Raw genomic sequence first — 20,749 nt, 5'->3', positions numbered from 1 at the left:
ACTTATCCATACCAATAACCCCAACACAGGAGTACTGCCGGGGTTCCATGGAATAGGGCACTTAAATCAACCGCCTGCCAATGGGTGAATTTCAGTGTTTATAGGAAGGTCCTGTGACAGTGCTTGGGATTACTGATCATTCTACTGTATCTACTGTATCAAAAGAAATCTGATGAGGTTCAACAAGGACAAGTGCAGAGTCCTGCACTTAGGATGGAAGAATCCCATGCACCGCTACAGGCTGGGGACCGACTGGCTAAGCAGCAGTTCTGCAGAAAAGGACCTGGGGATTACGGTGGATGAGAAACTGGATATGAGTCAGCAGTGTGCCCTTGTTGCCAAGATGGCTAATGGCATATTGGGCTGCATTAGTAGGAGCATTGCTAGCAGATCGAGGGAAGTGATTATTTCCCTCTATTCTGCACTGTGAGGCCATACCTGGAATATTGTGTCCAGTTTCGGTCCCCCCACTACAGAAGGGATGTGGACAAATTGGAGAGAGTCCAGCGGAGGGCAATGAAAATGATTAGGATGCTGGGGCACATGACTTATGAGGAGACGCTGAGGGAACTGGGGTTATTTAGTCTGCAAAAGAGAAGAATGAGGGGGGATTTGATAGCAGCCTTCAACTACCTGAAGGGGGGTTCCAAAGAGGATGGAGTTAGGCTGTTCTCAGTGGTGGCAGATGACAGAGCAAGAAGCAATGGTCTCAAGTTGCAGTGAGGGAGGTCTAGGTTGGATATTAGGAAACACTATTTCACTAGGAGGGTGGTGAAGCACTAGAATGGGTTACCTAGGGAGGTGGTGGAATCTCCATCCTTATAGGTTTGTAAGGCCTGGCTAGGATGACTTAGTTGTTGTTAAGTATCAGAGGGGTAGCTGTGTTAGTCTAGATCTGTAAAAAGCAACAGAGTCCCGTGGCACCTTTAAAACTAACAGATGTATTGGAGCATAAGCTTTCATGGGTGAATACCCACTTCGTCAGACGTATTCACCCACGAAAGCTTATGCTCCAATACATCTGTTAGTCTTAAAGGTGCCACGGGACTCTCTGTTGCTTTTTAGTTGGTGTTGGTCCTGCTTTGAGCAGGGAATTGGACTAGATGACCTCCTGAGGTCTCTTCCAATCCTAATATTTTTTTATTCTATCTAGAGTGCAGTGTTTGACTCTGATGGCAAACCAAGCTTTTCATTTAGTATGTGTAAAAGATATTTCTTTTGTTGTGCTAAACATTTGTTTTGGATACCTTAACCATTAGGTATACAGATCTCAGAGACCCCTAGCAGGAGAGAGATGATGGTTCAGTGGTTATGGTGCTAGCCTGGGACTGGGTTAAATTCTCAGCTCTGCAACAGACTTCCTGTGTGACCTTGGGCAAGTCACTTAGTCTCTCTGGTTCTCAGATCCCCATCAGTAAATTAGGGATAATAGTACTTCCATACCTCACTGGGATGTGGTAAGAATAAATACATTAAAGACGGTGAAGCACTCAATGCCACTGTATTGTGGGGCTCTCTAAGTACCTAAAACAGATCATTTATTTCCCCTGCTGGACCCAAAATTCCTAACTGCATCACTGTGAACTCCCAGATAAGTAGCTGCATCGCATTAGAAGTTAGATTTGGGTCTGTTTTTGTATTTCATTCTGTTACAGCTGGTTTTCCTTTGGACATAGAGTGATATTGTATACTAACAGTGAATTCTTTTATTATAAAGGTTCATCACACAGCAATAGTTACTTTTTTGATAACATCTTTTTAAATTCCTAGTCCAGTTAATGAAGAATGCAGTTGGTAATTTCCATATGAATACACTATTCTTCTCTGCCCAATTCAAAAGGCCCCATGGATCGTTATGTACCCCTGTGGACTGAGCAAAAAGGGGGCTGATTGTCATGTGAACGAATGTGATGCTTCTTTCCTTTTTTCTCTCCCCATCAGGATTGATTTTTTACTTCTAGAGTCTCCATTTTTCTTAATGACAGTCTCATTTATTTTTGAATAGTAAATAAAAACAAATAAAATTAGAACCTATTATACTAAATCTAAACATTAAAATTTCATCCCTGCTTCCAGCAGGATAGGACTTAAAGTAATTTGCTGCAAATTTCTGGAGATTGGCATCTATCTGCATTATGTGTTTTTGAGATTTTGGATGTTTGTTCCATCTCTCTATTTAGATAGTTGTAGTAGTGTTCAATACATAGAATGTGCACTACTTTTTCAAAGAATCGGAACTGGTTTCTAGTTTGATTTTTTTTTTGGTAAGAAGTGAGCCCCCTCTACTGTTAGTTAGGAGTAACTGCTGTAATTTCATATAAAACATTTTTTCTTGTTATTTAACAGCATGTATAGAGAGAAAATTTGAGGGTGGAAGAAAATCCAATGGCAAAGAGCTATATTGAACTTGTTCACCCATAATAAATATATATGTGGAGGTCAAGCATCTCTTTCATTATACATGTAGACGTCCCTGGAATTCCACAAAATTTCAAGGCCAACTCTGTGCCAAAAGAGTTCTGTGACCTGATTGAACAAAGGCATTCACACCTCTTTTTCACATACAGAACCAGTCTGCAGTTGTATACCTGCATATACCTGGCTGCAGAATTTCAGGAACATACTGTTTTTTCCATACTTTCAAACCCTTGACATCACTCACTGGACACATGGAATTCATTTAACACTTTGGGGCCTGTAAAGGGGCAGACTCACCCCTGCGGCACCTCCTCCTGGTCTCTTCTGGGAAATAGCTCTTCCAGCACCCTGGAGCGCCCCCTGCAGGCCAGTGATCCACCTGCCCTCAGGCCCCCCTATGTCCCTCCCAGACCCCAGTGCCCTTGTATCTGGGGTGCTGCCCCCTGGCAGTACACCCCTCAGTACTAGGGTCTCCCCTCCCTGGGGAACCCCCACCCACTATCCCTACCTCACCTCAGAGTAAGGCCACTACCAGTCACCAACTAGCCCCCACTCCCTGGGGCAGACTGCAGTATAGGCCACTCATCACAGGCAAGGTTGGGTTTGGACCTGCTGCCTTGGCCTACCCATGGGCTGCCCTCTGCAACCCCCAGTACCCCTTGGCCTTCTACTGGGTCACAGGCTGGGGCTATCCAGGCTCCTCAGCCTTTCCCCAGCCCTGCTCCACCCAGGTACTCTGTCTTAGCTCCCTGCAGCCAGGCCCTTCTCTCTCTGAATACAGAGAGAGGCTGCTGGCTCCCAGCCTTTTTATACAGGCCAGCTGTGGCCTGATTGGGGCATGGCCCAGCTGTGGCTACTTCCCCAATCAGCCCAGCTTTTAGAGCTGCAGCCCTCTGCCAGGGCTGTTTTAAGCCCTTCCAGGCAGGAGCAGGGTAACCACCCCGCTACAGGGCCATATAAGTTTTCATAAAATGCATTCAGGTTAGTTTTTTGGTGAAACAGAGAAGATTTTGAAAATTACTCTCATCATATAACACAAAGTACAGCCACAGAGAGTATGTCTTCACTGCAACTGGAGCAAGCCTCCCAGTCCTGATCCACAGACTTGTGCTAGCAGGGCTTGCTCTAGGACAGGAAAAATAACTGCATAGACATGGCTTTGATATTGTGGCTCAGTCTAGAGCTTGGGCTCTCAATCCTACCCCTCCTATCCCCACTCTGTCTTAGGCTTGAGAGACCAAACTGTAACGTCCAGGGCCGGTGCAAGGATATTTTGCACCCTAGGCGAAACTTCCACCGTGCACCCCCTCTCCCCCCTCCTCCTCCCCCCCCCCCCCACCTCTGAAAACTAGTAAACTTAGCATTATAAACAGCTTGTCAGAACAGGTAAGGGCTTTGTAATGTTTTTTTTTTTTACCTTTAAGGCATTTCAATTGTTTGCCATTGCCTCTGATGGTGTCCCATTCAAAGTCTTACTATTGTGCAAAGCTAAACAATTGAGCCTTGCATTGCAGCCAGGTTAGGCAGGGTGACAAATCCCCCTTGCCCCAAAGGGCCATTATCCCATGGTGACTAATTTCTACTCCAAGTCTATAAAGCAGACTTTTAAGGTAAATACATTATTCCTTGAGTATTACCCATGCACACATCTCACAAAGATTCTCACTCTTTACAAGTTACCAGCCTTGTGTACATCCCTTCCACATTCCTCTTTCTGGGTAAGTGCCCTGTAAGACACGTGTGGGGTGCAGTGAGTTTGTCAGGCCTGCGGTGACAGCTGTTTATGAAGATCAGGGGGCTCTTTGCCAAGGGATGCTGGTGTCACAGTGAGCTTGGGGTGGCTGACAGTATGGGGCAGGGCACTGAGGCTGGTGGGGCAGGTAACACTCTCTGGGCTGGGAAGCAGGTGATGCCGGGATGGGGTAGGGGCAGGTACCTGTTAGTCTCCAGTGCTCAGGCCACACAAGCAGCCTCTTCACCTCGGAGTCTCCCCCGCTTGCCCGGGGGCCACTCCTCCTCTCAAGCTCCCCAGCCACCCGGGAGGATGCGGGCGGGGAGCGCCGCCGTGGAGGAGATGCAAGGGGGAGACGTGGCTGGGGCCCCGCACCTGCCGGCCGAGAGCAGCAGGAACCAGGCGCCTCTCGGGCCCAGGGCGGTGGCAGCCTCCGCAGCGGCAGGGCAGGGGCAGGCGGGGAGCGTAGCCCGCCATGGGGCAGGAGAGGCTGCTCTGCTGCTGCTGTTTCCTGCCTACAGCTTTCCTTCTCCTATGCCCAGGAGCCGCAGAACCTGAGTGCGGTGAGAGGGAGCTGGGGGGCACGCCTGCCTGGGCTGCGGCCCCGCCCCCCCCCCCCCCCCGGGGGTCTCCTGCAGCGGATGCATGCGGGTGGCGGCCCCCGTGCACCCCCCCGGTCCCTCCCTTGCCGTGATCGGGCTCTGAAGCTCCCGGGAGTGTGAGCCACCACTGTCGCTGCCCCTCCCGGAGCAGGCTCAGGGCCCTGCGCCCCGGCAGCGGCTCACATGCCTGGGAGCTACAGAGCCCGAGCACGACGAGGGGGAAGTTGGGGGGTGCACGGGGGTCGCCGCCTGCATAGCATCTGCTGCAGCCTGCAGGAGCCCCCGGGGGGGGGGGGGGGGATGCTGGGCCGCAGCCTGGGCAGGAGGGGCGGGGGGTGTGGCTACTCCCCGCTAGGGGTGCCGCCGCCTTTGCAGGGCTGCTGCCCCCTCTGCGCCACACCAGCTCCTCCATGGCTGGGGCTCGCCGCCCCTGCAAGTCGACACTCTGGCTCTCCGGTCCTCCGGAAGGCAGCTCCTCCCTGCCGAGCCAGGGCACCGCTTTTTGGTACCCCCAACCACTTGGCGCCCTAGGCGACCTCCTAGTTTGCCTAGTGGTTGCACTGGCCCTGGCAATGTCTATACATCTATTTTTAGCATGCTACCATGAGCCCCACTAACATAAATCTGTGGACCCAGGCTGGGAGGTTCACTCGCAGATGCGGTATAGGTATACCCAGAGCCATAACTGGCAGCTTCATGTTAGTGTGTTACACTGACATGTAAAACTGGAGTCCTGATCTTGACCTGCCTGTGCTGGTTACTCAACTTCTGAAGGAAGACTGAGTGCAATGTGTCATAGTCTAAGGAGCGGTGAGGAGGAACTCTGACAGGAGTCTTGTTCAGACTTCAGTTAGATGGACATATTAATTACAGTGATTTGGAATGAGTTTTAAAGTGATGAGAATGGTAAGGGTCCTTCCATTAATAGTAACAAAAGAATTTCCTGTGCTCTGATGGGTTTGTGGAGGAAAGCTATTCATGGAAACTATTTTTAAAAATTATGGCCAAATTTTAAATCCCAGTAAATACAAATTTGCCCAGCTTGCTTCTAAATCCTTAATATGTGACTAGATTTTTCACATAAAAAACTGGGATATCCATGTAAGGCTGTATCTGTGACACCTAAAGGAAAAGATGTTTGCTTCTGCCTGTCACCTTTCTTCTTGTAAGTATTAATACCTAGTAAATGTTTTGTGATAGAGCAGGAGAATTTATACTGCTCCACTTGTCTCTTTATTGTAAACATAAAACGGATATTTCCAATTTTAACCCAAGTATAAGATTGTCCAAAATCTTGCATCACAGAGCAACAGGCCATTTTGGCTGCTCACAGGAAACACACAAGAATCTAAAACAACAGTGTGTGAAGTGTTTTCAAAGGACTTTTAATGATATTTCTATGTTTTTAACATGCTCATTTAAAAGCTTTTTAAAGGGCAGATTTCTTTTCTCCTGCCATGCAGTGCTTTCTTGGCTGGCAATTATGGGAGTATGAGACAGGTCTTTAAAAGGTTTTAGTTTGAAATGGTGTTATGAAAACAATATAGCACCATCATTAGGAACCTTTAAAAAGCCTCTGCACTTCCTGAAGGAGGGGTCTTTCTTTTTTAGAAGTTTCAATAAGCTTTTTTTATGCAAGTACACGGTAGATTTGCTGCTGGTATACTTTTTTCTTAAAACATTTCCTTTACTGTTTTCAGTTCCAGATGAACATCTGAGTTTGTTTGGCTTATTTTTAAATCTACTCTCAGTGCAGTAGAAACTGAGGACAGCCAAAATGCAACACCTTTTTAGGAATAAGGCTTATTTTTTAATCAATTTTACAATAACTCTTCTTAAATACTCTGTCACTTACCCAACTTGAAAACAAAAAATTGAGCTTGCTTTTCCTCCTAAACTCTGTTCACTTCTTCCTTTCTCCATCTCCCCTGACTCCCCAAGCCTCTCTGTCTTTTAGGTTTGCAGCCTTGTGATTATTGTCACTCTCAAATCTATGCTTTCTCAAAATGTTACTTCTTTATAAAGCATGTTCAAATTCTACTCTTCTTCTCTTGTCTCCGCAGCCAAAACTGATTCTTACTCTGGTGTGTCTTGCCTGGTCTACTGTAACCTTTTTCCTCATCCTCCCCAGTTTTACTCTCTCCAATTTAGTCAAAACACTGCAGCTAAACTAACATGTTCATGCTACTCCAACCATGTCTCTTCTGCTCCACCTCCCCAGATACTCTCTTTAATCCATTTATTTGCTCCCTGTTTCATTACACATCAATTTAAAACTAACCTTCAAAGCTCTCTGTACAGTCCACATCTCAGCCCTCATTTTCTACAAACTCTCCCACTTACACATTACCAGAGTCTTGTGTCTTAACAAACCCTTTGTCTCCTTCTTTCACTCTTTACTTCATGTTTTGATGTTGCCCCTGATAACTAAAAGCACCCCCTTGCTACACTGCAAATATCCCTTTGCTCTTTCAAATCTCTCCTTAAAATTAATTTGATTAATCATTATTCTCTTTTTAATGTTTTAGTTATCTTTCCTGTGTTATGTGCCTGAGCCTAACTGTTAAAATCTGAACCACCAAAAAGTTTGACATTGTCATCACTCACTGTTCTTCATAATTTAAGTTGTAAGCTCCTTGTGGCAGGGACTTTATCTTATTTTGGCTAATTAATTGTATTAATGATCCATGCATATCGCTTACATAATGTGTTACCTGTTCAAAGTACTGTGCATACATTAACTTACTATATTATATTTACAGTTCAAATTTGTACAGCACTTTGAACACATCAGAAAACCTTATAAGTACTGAATATCACTATTGTGCATCTGTAATGTGCCCTATAAATCTATGGCACTGTTCTAGTCATAGATAAAAGAGTATATAAACTTTTGAAAATGTGACTGTGCTTTGAGAAGTAACTTACATATAAGAATGGCCATACTGGGTTAGATCAATGGTTCATCTAGCCCAGTATTCTGTCTTCTGATAGTGGCCAATACCAGGTGCTTCAGAGGAAATGAACAGAACAGGCAGTCATTGAGTGATCCATCCCTTATCGTTCACCCCTAGCTTCTGGTAATCAGAGGCAAGGGACACCCAGAGCATAGGGTTGCATCCCATACCATATATTTATAAATCCATGTTATGCCCACATCTTAAATACTGCGTGGAGATGTGGTCGCCCCATCTCAAAAAATATATTGGAATTGGAAAAGGTTCAGAAAAGAGCAACAAAAATGATTAAGGATATGGAACAGCTTTCATATGAGGAGAGTTTAATAAGACTAGGAATTTTCAGCTTGGAAAAAAGATGATGAAGGGGAATATGATCGAGGTCTATAAAATCATGATGGGTGTGGAGAAAGTAAATAAGGAAGTGTTATTTACTCCTATTAGGGAGTGAATAGGGAAGTGTTATTTAACACAAGAACTAGGGGTTACCAAATGAAATTAATAGGCAGCAGGTTTAAACAAACAAAAGGAAATATTTCTTCACACAATGCACAGTCAACCTGTTAGCCAGGATGGTGTCCCTAGCTGCTGTTTGCTAGAAGCTGGAATGAGCGACAGCAGATGGATCACTTGATGATTACCTGTCCTGTTCATTACCTCTGAAGCACCTTTCATTAGCCGTCAGAAGACAGGTTACTGGACTAGATGGACCTTTGTTGTTGGACCACTATTCCTGTTTTTATGTTCTTATGACCATCTTGGCTAATAGCTATTGATGGACCTATCCTCCATGAATTTATCTAGTTCTTTTTTTTGAATGCTGTTATAGTCTTGGCCTTCTCAACACCCCTGTCAATGAGTTCCAAAGGTTGACTGTGCATAGTGTGAAGAAATACTTCCTTATGTTTGTTTTAAACCTGCTGCCTATTAATTTCTTTGGGTGATTTCTGGTTCTTGTGTTATGTGAAGGAGTAAATAACACTTCTGTATTAACTTTCTCCACAACATTCATGATTTTATAGACCTCTATCATATGCCCTCTTAGTTGTTTCTTTTCCAAGATGAAAAATCCCAGTCTTTTTAATCTCTCCTCACATGAAAGCTGTTCCATGTGAGGAGAGAATAATCATTTTTGTTGCCCTTCTCTGTACCTTTTCCAATTCTAATATATCTTCTTTGAGATGGGGTGACCAGAACTGCATGCAGTATTAAAGGTATGGAAAATGATATAATCAAGGTTCATTTTATTCTCTCTCAGTGATTTCCATGTCTAATGTGCTCAGTATACAAGTAAAGAGATGGATTTTTCCTTAACTTTTAGCTCTACAAACTGTAGCCTGATTTAGGGTGTACTGATCATATTAATTTGGATAATATGGGAATTTAATTTATTGATTTAATTTTATTTGATTTTAATAATAATTATTATTATCATCAATATTAATTAGTATGGGTTTTAGGCTCACCAATCTGTTTGATCAGAAGATAAAAGTTCTTGTCCTGAATCAGGCTCCACAGAATTTATAAAGGACCCTCGGGGGTATGACAGGAAGCTCACACTGAGAAAGATATAGCCTTAAAGACTTTTTATTAAAATTAATAATAGTAAGTAAATGGTAAAATACCCAGAGTTACAAAGTTACAATTGCATTACTGCTATTCAAAAGATACATATGATAATATAGTATTATATGCAACAACGATTTGGTTAATATACTCACACCCTTCCTTGATAACCTGGTGGTAAGAGACACTGGAACAGCCTTGCAGTTCAGGTTTCTCAATTCTTGAGTGAGGGATGCAGTGCTTAGAAAATGCTAAGAGCTATCAAAGCTGACTAGGGTTTACTTGACTAACTTAAACTTAAATCAAAACCTAATAAACTAAGAATAAAATTTAGGGAAACCAAGCTTAGCCTAGTTCCTTTGAAACTTAAAGTTTAAGAAGAACAAGTATAGCCTACTGATAGTAGCAGTCATCGTAGATAGATAGAATAGATAGAGTGGAGGAAGTAAGTGAGAATAGAGTAAAGTGAGAACTGGAGATGGAGTAAAGTGAGAATTGGAGTCCCTCTATTGAGGTGGGTCACCTCTTTTATAGGGCAAATGCCGGAATTCCTTCCTTTTATGTCCAAATTTCATTCCTCACCCACAGAAGTGTTAGGGTACACTTACCCCATAGGCTAATATGTATGTGTGTATTGATGACAGGTATGTACGCACATCAGTCTCTTGTGGTGTACTTGTTAAGTCTGTGGGTACAACATTGAACCCCCCCCCCCATGCCATTCTCCATTGTCTATTGGTCTAGATAAAAGGTCATAGACATAGGCGTGGGTACTCATCTATTTAGATAACAAGCTATAGGTCAACTTTGCTTTCTGAGTAAAAGGTCTTAATATAGATATGCTAACTTTGCTTTAGCTTAACATACAGGATATGGCCTGTAGGTCTCTTGCATTACAGCCAAACTTATTTTAATATAAATCTATAAACCTATTACAATAAACCAAATACTTAAACTATAAGAAAAAATATATATATACAAGCAAGCAGGTTAGTCCTATAGGCTACAAAACTCAACCTGAGAATCAAAATGGGTTTTTTCTTCTAATGTATCACAACCAGCAATGAAAGTTCTGCAAGCCATACTAGGGCCCTCACACTTATCCTCATGGATGTCCGTGAAGCCCTATTGCCTTCGATGAGTTTGCACTGATGTTACTGTTTGGAATTTAGTAAATAATTATGTGGATGATGCACAAAAACAAACAGAATACTGCTCCATCTTACATAGCTGTGTTGGCTTCACAGAATTAATAGAAATGAAAATCAGTAAAAAATTAATTTTGAAACTAAAGTGAGCAGTTAAGCCTCTGACTGCACCAAGGGAACAGATCTCTTGAATAAGGTCTGGTGTCCTGTATAACTATATTTTTTTAAGGAGGGGTGATTTTTTTAACCAATACAGTTATATCAGTGCAACCCCTAGTCTGAATGCAGCAATGTTAGCTGTCCAAGTTTAGGTTGGTGATCCAATTGATTGCTTCGGGTGATGTGGCATGGATAGCAGAGATATCACCAGGATATTATTGTTTGGGACATTGATTGATGGGTGTTCTGAAGACTGGAGTTCATTTCTACAGTCACAAATCGGACTCTGTCTGTCCCCATTTATGGAGAATGTGGAAGCAGCTGCCATGTGATATGCAGATGTGGTTCAAGTAGATCATATTTTCCATGGGAGTGAAAAGCCACACTGGGTTCTTTGGCTGGGTCCTTGATGAGGTGTTTAAGACATTGGCATCCTTCCATCATGCTTGCCCATTGATCGTAAGGGTAAAACCCTGAATGGTCGAGTTCTTGTGCTACAAGCCAAAAAGGTTTTCTGGATTTGTGTCAGAATCTGAGTATATTATTTCTGTCTTCATGTGCTGGAAGATTGTTTTTCCCTCAGACACGATGGAACTCTTGTAAGATTCTTATGTCATGACGAGTCGGGTGGGGTAGATGTGCACCAGACAGGAAGCCATGGTTGTGGAACTGATTTTACTGTACTCATAATAATCTGCACAATGGTGTTGAGATGAGAATTGAGAAGTGGTATGTGAGAGCTATGTTTCCAGATAGGTGAGCAGTATTCTGTGGTAGATACGGCTCAGTGTAGACGGCCATAGAATTTTTTCACTAGTTGCCAGGTCATACTGACCAGTTTCTGGATGCAGTTATACAGGTATAAAAGAGCCTTATGCTGATACAGCTCATTCCCCTACTGCTACTGGAATAAGTTTAACAGTATAAGCACATTTATAATTGGCTTCACACTATTGGGGGTTGTACTGCTTTAACTATGCTGGTATAGTTAAAGCAGGATGATTTTTCAGAGTAGACAAATCGTAAAAAGGTGCCATTTATATATAGTCACATTTAGGAATATAAAAGCTCTTTAATAGTGATCAAGGTGCAAAAAATGTCCATGACTTTAGAGAGCAACTGAGAAGAATTAATGGCATAATGTGCAGTTGATGGGACAGTATTAACTTCAGCCAGTCATCTAAAAAAATCCCCCACATTTTATTTGTAAACTTAATTGACACACTAGAAAAGATATTTGTCAAGGCACTAAAAATAACCATTAATAAGCAGTTACTATAGCATCCATTAACTCAGAAAGCATTGAAGTTCCATGACTCCTCTTCTTTAATGGGTGCATCTGTCAGCTGATTGCCAGTATTAGTTTTCTATTCTATTCAGTCTGGCACTTGTCACCAGAAATCACTCTGAGAAGATCATATGTTTGATCCCACTTTCAATTCACATTGCAGGCCTTAAAGTTGTACTAGATTTTTTTTTTGACTCGCCCTAAATCTGTGTCCTTAGTTCACACGTGGCCTACAATATCCAAGGAATTCACCAGCATACTTTGATCCTTCTTGCCACACTTCTTGTCCTTGCTGTCCAGAAGGTAGAATACTCACTAGTTCTCTGTAATTGGGTCACATATGGCCTAGGCCACATTTTTCACTACAGGGTCCCTAATGGAATCTCTGGGTGTTTGCTCATATTGGATGGCTCCGTTGTGCTTGTTGTTTAATTGTTCACCTCTTGTTAGAAAATGAAACGGTGAACTGTCATTTACATGTAAACAAGTCAAATATCCAGCACATTCCATATTTCTTATTATAGCAACTGTAACATGGAACAAAATCTAGAATTCTTTTGAAGTATGCATTTATTTTTCTCAATTTAGCTGCTCCACAAGGCACTGACAAACATTTTGCCTTTCCTTTATTGACTGGAGTTGTTTGATTTAAAGGTTTGCCATGATTGTATGTATTTGGGATCAAATTGTGGCTATTGCTGCAGAGAAAAGAGAGGGCCCAAGGAGCCTCTTTCCTTCAGAAGGAAATAGTTTCTGTAGAGAACTGTTTCAAGGAAGCAACCAGTGCTCTCAGAATTGGGTGGGTAGAGTTGAAGAGGCAGTTTCCATTGCCAGTGGTACTGCACACATCAACAAGGCAGCCCAGAAGATTCAGGGGGCCTGGGGCAAAGCAATTTTGGGGGCCCCTTCCATAAAAAAAAGTTGCAATACTATAGAATACTATATTCTCGTAGGGGCCCCTGCGGGGCCCAGGGCCTGGGGCAAATTGCCCCACTTGCCCCCCCCTCTGAGCGGCCCTGCACATCAAAGAGGATTTGACTGAGTAGGATGGACTTGCATAGGGCCCTATATCTGCCCAGTACTTGGAGGCCACCTGCGGGGAAGGGCGAGGGAGGGAATAGCAGTACATTCTTCATAGTAGCTGCTTTATCTAAGCATGCTTTTTTCAGAGGCACTAGAATAATTATATTTGCCTTTACACAGGCACGATACAGCACTCCAATGATGTACTTCCTCTCTCACGTCTTCCCCTTTGGGTGTAATACCTCTTAACTTCTGAAAAAAATCCTTTTCAAATATGTTGCTGACAGTGAAATGTCATATTTCAGGATGTCTATACTATAATTACCTTACTAGATAATGTCTGTTCTTGGCAACCTCTTAATTTGATCATCTCACCAAAGTGGGAATATCTATAATTTGATAGTTGTAAAATAGTCCACCTTGGAAAGTGGGTGTTCAGTCAATATGTCAAATCAATAATGTAAGTTTTCAAGAATCAAGTTGCAGCAATCTTATTTCTGTTCAAACTATTAGAAAAGATTAGGTAGCTTCAGCTACATAGGCAGATAGCATCGCTGTTATTTTAGCTTCATTCACTACAAAACTGAATTAAATCCTAGAGCTGATCTGACTGAAGCAGGAGTCCTGTGGACAAGTAATTAACAACCAAATGATAATGTATATGCACAAAGGTGCTGCATTAAAGTTTCGTAGGCAACCTTAATTCTGGCATATTCTAACTCTTGAGTGCTTGACTTTGCAACCTTTAACATTCTTAACATCGTTTTTTATGTGTGATTTCTTAAGTGTTGAAAAAATTGAAAAAACAGGAATCCCATTCTATGGATCCATATTGACCCTTACATGGTCATCAACAAGATTAAAGTCTTTAGAGCCACAGCACAGACCTCTACCATTTGAGCTAATAGAGAAACAGGTAGAATTAGAAACCTGTTATCCTTTATTTAGACCTGCCACTAGCAGGGGAAGGCACACATTTGGTTGGTGAGTTCCACAGCTATTTACTAGGTGACAGAAGAATGTTAGGATTACTGAGACCTGGGTTCAAGGTTCTGGAGATGAGTGTCTTCTAGTGGCAATAGACCCACATGTTGCTGCCCCCTCACTACTGTTATCTCCCCCTTGATGCTTGTTCCTGTAATCTATCTGCACCTAGGGTGACCAGATCGCAAGAGTGAAATATCAGGACACATTGGGTGAGCGGGGCGGGGGGAGGGGAGAGGACGACAATGACAGACACAGGTGCACAGAGCCATGAGAGGGGGCCCTAGGAAGCTGCGAGAGGGGGCCCTAGGAAGCTGCGAGAGGGGTTGTACGGCCCCTGCTGCAGCCCGCACCACAAGCCACAGGGCAAGGACACCTATTGAATTCAATGAGAATTTTGCATGTGAATTGATGTACCTAGTTCTGAGATTATAAAGCCAGAAGGGATCCGGTGATCACCTGGTCTCACCGCCTGTATAGCACAGACATAGAACTTTCCCAAAATAATTCCTAGAGGATAGCTTTTAGAAAAAGCTTTTAGAAAAACACCATGACCTTTAGTATATTGTTAATCGTTAATTACTCTTACCATTGAAAAAGTATGCCTTATATCCAGTCTGAATTTGTCTAGCTGCAACTTCCAACCATTGGCTCATGCTCTACCTTTCTCTGCTAGACTGAAGTGCCCATTATTAACTATTTGTTCCCCATGTAGATACTTACAGTCTATAACCAAGTCACTTCTTAACCTTCTTTTTGTTAAGCTAAATAGATTGAGGTCCTTGAGTCGATCACTATAAGGCATGTTTTATAATCCTTTAATCAGTCTTGTGACTCTTCTCTGAACACTCTCCAATTTATCAATATCCTTCTTAAATTGTGCACACCAGAACTGGACACAGTATTCCAACAGTGGTTGCACCAGTGCCAAATACAGAGATAAAATAACCTCTCTACTCCTGCTTGAGATTCCCCTATTTAGGCATCTGGTCACCCTATTTCTGTATGCATTTCCCCAGGTTTTTTTGTAAAAATCAAAACTGAACTGCCCCAGAAATTCTGGCATGTGGAATCATCGTGAAACTCGCATGGCTCCAACCCTGCCGATGAACCTTTAGATCCACTGCACAGACTTCTGCCACTTGAGCTAATGGAGTAAGTGATGGCAGAGGCAGTAGGTTGTCATCCTATATGTGATAGATCAGCTCTATAGGGGGATGAGACACTTTTTTTGCCACTGGGTTTCACAGATATCTGCTGACAGAAGAGGAACTGTGAAACTCAGGAATCCTGGGTCTATTCCAGGCTCCTGAATGGAGTGGTCTCTAGTAGTCAAAGTCCCTTCTTCCCGTCCCCTCCAGTCTATGTCTATCCTATTGCTGTCTAACCCACCCCAGCTCCTCATCTGATTTCAACTGCCCCCCACTACCGCTCTGGATTCCTTGTCCCAGTTTCCTGGTCCTGTCTCACTCTCCTCTCTCCCCGCCCCCATCCCTCAGATGGGATGTTCGTTCCAGACTGGCAAAATTAGAAGGCTTCCCAACATTTCAATACTTCCCATTCTAAATTTTCGGTTGCTTAACTATAGGCTAGCTCTGCCTACAACAAAGCATATTCAGAACCTCTGATTAAGGGGATTGTAAGTGTAGCAACCTCCATCATAGCTTGTCACCAAAGATTGAACCTGAGCCATCCAGACTTAAAAGCATGAGCTTCTACTACTTGAGTTCAAGATATAACTCCCTTAGCTGGTAGCTATACAGTTATCCTCTAAAAATCCACCAGAGGAGGGCACAAAATACAGGTTGGACAGTGAATTACAAAAGTGCCAAATATTATTATTAGACCTGCAATACTTTTCACAATGAACATCAGCAGGGGATAAACTGGGAGTTTAAGAATATTTGGAAAACAATTTTAGAATAACATTCAGTGCTGTGGTTTAAAAGAAAAAAAAACTGTTAAAACTCATAACTTAGCAGTATTCAGTGTTTGAAAAAAAAACAACTTGTAGGAGCTATGGGATACAAGTTAAGAATATTGAAACAGGAAGATGTTATGCTTAGTTACCACTTGGGCAAGGCGGCGTGCTATGTAATACTTGCAAGATTTCACTGTAATGTTTTACAATATATAGCAGCGCAATGCTGATTCCATTGATATTGTTGAGCAATTCATGCTGATTTTATTTCAGCCCACATCTTAATAGTTTCGAATACTATAGATCACAATTTTCAGCTCAGTTGGTCTGAACATGCAGAGCTTTAAAACTGCTATGCTCTAAACTGTATATTAACTACAATTTTATAAACCTGCGTGTCAGAGAACTGTGTGCCACTACTACTAGACAGTAGCACAAGGCAATTCAGTGTGAATCACAGCAATGTAGGACTGGAAGGGATATCAACAGGTCATCTAGTCAAACCCCTGCACTGAGGCAGGACTGAGTAATAACAACACTAGACCATCCTTGACAGGTGTTTGTCTAACCTCTTAAAAAAACCCAGTGACTGCTATTCCATAACCTCTCTAGTAATTTGTCCAGTGCTTAACTACCTTTACAGTTAGGAAGTTTTTCCTAATGTCTAACCTAAATCTCCCTTGCTACAATTTAAGCCCATTACTTCTTTTTCCTGCATGTCCTGAGTGGGACGGGGGTGAGTCCAGGCAGTGGGATTGCGGGGAGGGAGGTCGAGGAAGTCGGTGGGTGTGTGGGGATGGACCAGGGGAAGCGTGGTGGAGGAACTGAGGGGGACAGGACTGGGAGAGTCGGGGGGGCTGAGTGGGATGGGACAGGAGTGGGATGGGGGGAGTAGGGTAGGGGCTGAGGGGAGCATGAATGGGACGGTAGAGAGCTGTGTAGAGTGGGGCGGGGTGGGGGAGACAATGGGGCTGGGCTGGGGAGGGTCGAGGGGTTGGGGAGAGGGACAGGGTCTGGAGGGGATGAGACAGAGGGGAGCAGGACTGGAATGGGGGGAAGTTGAGGGGGTGGGACAGCAGGGGGAGTGATGGGGTGGGATGATGGGAGAGGCTGAAGAAGAGATTTGGGGTAGGGCAGGGACTGAGGGCAGTAGGTTCGGGGTGGGAGGTACAGGGGGAACTGCGCGGAAGGCTGAGGGAACAGGGTCAGGGTGGGGGCTGAGGGCAGTGGGTCGGGTCTACACTGGCACCTCTCAGCATTGCTGTGCCGGGCGGCAGACCTGCGCCAGCGCTACCCTGACAATGGAAGAGTCCTCAGTGGAAATGCAGACTTCATGACACAGACCCTCCTCGTCACTTCAAACCTGATGCTGCTCTGGTCAGTCGCTAGGCTCTTGTCACTTTCAAACCCATGCAGGATATCTGGCAATTTTTCAGTTCTCAGGTTAAGAAAAGCCTCTGCATTTTGTGAGGGCTTCAGCATTCACATTCCTACTTCACAAACTGTCTGCCTGACACATTGCTCCCAGGGCATTCATCTTTATTCATTATCGGCAGGTCCATCAGACTAACGAGCAACACAGGGGGAGGCAACACAATGGTGTCAAGGATTTTTAATTTTTCAAACCACTTTGGCCTCAACAGGGATAACAGCAAATCTGGACAGAGCAGATGGGTGTCAGGATGGGTTTGGGTATTTATTTTTTTATTTTTTTAAGTGAAAATGTTTGGGTCTGAGCAAAGGCTGCAAACTTCCCTTTGGAAACCTCTGCTGATCTTTTGCCCCAGGGGCTAACGACAGCCTGGAATCCGGGACAGATTTCCACATCCATGCAGGGTGAGATGATCGGGGTGGGGGGGGCAGGGACTGTCGGGGAGGCTGTTGGAACAGGGGCAGGGACTGAGGGCAGTGGATTGAGGGTGGGGGGCACAAAGGAGACACTGCGGGGGAGGCTCAGGGAACAGGGTCAGGGTGGGGGCTGAAGGCAGTGGGTCGGGTGAGATGATCGGGGGAGGGGAGGGACTGTGGGGGAGGCAGAGGGAACAGGGTCGGGGGGCTGAGGGCAGTGGATTGAGGGTGGGGGGCACAAGGGGGACACTGCGGGGGAGGCTGAGGGAACAGGGTCAGGGTGGGGCCTGAGGGCAGTGGGTCTGAGGGGAGCCACCCCAGAGGGACCTGCCAGGGGGCCAGGTGAGCCCAGCAGTGCTTACCTGGAGCGGCTCCCAGGAAGCATCCAGCAGGCAGGTCCCTCCCAGTCCCTCTGGCCCCTTCCTAGGGTCGGGTCGGGTCGAGGGGGGGACAGGGGCGGGGGGGGGGGCTCTCTGCCCGGCGGCCGCTGCCTGCTGCCGGAGTATACAGGCCCCGCCCCACTGCAGCACGCAGGGGAGTGAGACGTCCCTGCCTCTCTGTGTGCCGGGGCATGGGCAGGGCTGTGCTCTGCAGGTTCCTGCCGGCCAGGCGGGGGGCCCCATGGGCTGGCGCCGCCGTGCCGGGAGCTCAGCTGCGTGCTGCCCCAGGGCCCAGGGAGGGAAGGTGAGTGGCGCCAGTGGCGCCGGCTTGCCGCGGTCCCCCTCAGATAGGGTGACCAGACGTCCCGACCAATGTAAGGTCGGGACGCGGGACAAGTCCCCTAAAATCGGGACTGTCCCGATAATATCGGGACGTCTGGTCACCCTATCTGCACCTGCCAGTACCTGTTCCTGTCCTCTCACTGCTCCTATCCTCACCGCTCTACTTTGAGTCAGGTTGTTTTCTCCTGGACACTGTCTGAGTGCCAGCAGAGGGAGCACTGAAAGTAGAACTGAGTGACATTTTTCAGCAAAAACCTTTTTTTGGTGAAAAATGCAGATTCAGTGACACCAAAACATTTCTCAAATTCATATCGGTTTTACTGAATTGTCAGTGTTGGAAAAAATGGAAAAAAAAATCTGTAAAAGTCTAACCAATTTGTTTTGACATTTTAAAAATGGTGCATTTGGATTTTTTTTATTTGAAACACCTTTTCATATATATAAATTTCCCTCAATTTTGTTAAGACCATTTTAAAAATCATTAAAATGCTCTAAATTGAAGTGAAATGCTGCTGGGCAATTTCGTCATGTAGACAAGACCTTAGTATGCATTTATAGGGTTAGAATGCTATAAATCTTTTATTAAAAATATAATTGTTCTTTTTGAAAGGTGTCATATACATGAAGTTATTTTGGTACCCTCAAAACACTGACAGCACAATGCAGTGGCAATGCAGTCTTCCTTATACTGTCACACTGATGTGCCTTAACTGAGTTCTGCACGGACCATCTCAATGGGTGAGAGGATAGTTAAATCCTGCATAGCCCATTCAATCCTTGGCCGTGATTACAAGCAGGGTTGAAAACTAGTGCCAGGGCCCGTGCCCTAATTCTTAAAGTGTTTAAAATATTTTAACCATGAAGGGCAATCAGTTTGATTTATTTTCTATACAGTTCTATTTTAGTACTTTTCTCCCAGTCTGTTTAAATTGTAGTATAATACAGAATGATTTTAACTTATGTGTATATGTTGTAACTGGATGAATAAGTTTATTGTGGGGGTTTTTGTGTGCCTTATTCAAAGGGTACTTTCAGGGGAAAAGTGTTTAGTTATGGTATCCTGAATTCTTAATTGAATAGACTTGTACTAAATGATACCAATATAGTTAAGTAACAGTGATATCAGGGACCTAGCCAGTTCCCATTGAAGTAATTGACTTCAATGACAGCAGAACTGACTCCAGATTAACATAAAACCCAATCTTATTTATATTGCATCTTCCTTACTAGAGAGGAAAAGAAGCTTGTCATTGTAACATGGTTTGTTCAACAGGAGAGATAAAGACAAGTAACCACACAATTTCTGGCATCCTTGTGGACACATTATAATAGGGATATTGTAATGTTCTGATACCATGTAATATATACATATAATATTCTTTTGTTTACTTGCAGGGGTGTGTCCTGTATACATTAGTTCTTAACCCACCTCATCTTCCTAACCCATGAACAAGTATGTCTACACAACAAAAAAGAGGTGTGTTCTTAACTTCTGTTAGCTCTGTTAAAATAGTAGTGATGGCATAGCAACTCAGGTTAGCAGGTCAAGTTCAATCTTAGGCTCCCCTATAGGCTTTAACTTGAGCTGCTAACCTGACTTAAAAGCCAACTAACTGTGTTTTCACTGCTATTTTAACCCAAGTTAACTAATTCAGGTTAGCTAACCTGAGTTAAGAACACACACTCTTTGGCAGTGTACGCATACCCAGAGAGAGACCGGCAGAGAGAATCAACCTTAGTGGTGGCATGCACATCTTTCAAAAGAAATGTATCCCAGATAAAAATAAGAATGTATAAAAAGATATAACTGCCCATACGGACAGTTAAAGAGAACTCAGAAGACTATCTGAAATAGTACTGTTGGGTAACTCAGGAATCTAACTGGTCTGGTTGCTTTTAAATCTGAGATTAAATTTAGGTTATTAGAAAAAATGAGGTACCTGCCTCTTTAGATCTCAGCAATTTATAGAGTTCACAAGTGCCTTCTTAGTATTTTTAAAAGAACATGCACTTGTGTACATATACTTTTTACAGAATGATGGTTTACTAGATAAACCAATGTTTGAATTTTATATTAGACTGTTTATCAGACAGACTGTTTTGCAAACACATTACTGTTTCACCACCAGCCTGACTGTTACTCAGGCCTGTAACTTGGTGTCATCTTCAACTCAGATCTCTCTTTAGGTCCTCATATCCAGGCTATGTCTAAATCTTGCAGATTCTTTCCACATAACATGTCCAAGATACAGCTTTTCATGTCTGTCTGTATAGTTAAAACTCTCATCCAGGCTCTCATCATCTCACATCTCGATTCCTCAATATCCTTTTCTGTGGCCTTGACAAATGCAACATTGTTCCACTCATATCCATTCAGAATG

Source organism: Terrapene carolina, unplaced genomic scaffold (genome assembly GCF_002925995.2).
Source record: "Terrapene carolina triunguis isolate 2854851 unplaced genomic scaffold, T_m_triunguis-2.0 Scaffold69, whole genome shotgun sequence".
In the NCBI taxonomy this organism is placed as follows: Eukaryota; Metazoa; Chordata; order Testudines; family Emydidae; genus Terrapene; species Terrapene triunguis.
This window is presented reverse-complemented; position numbering follows the sequence as displayed.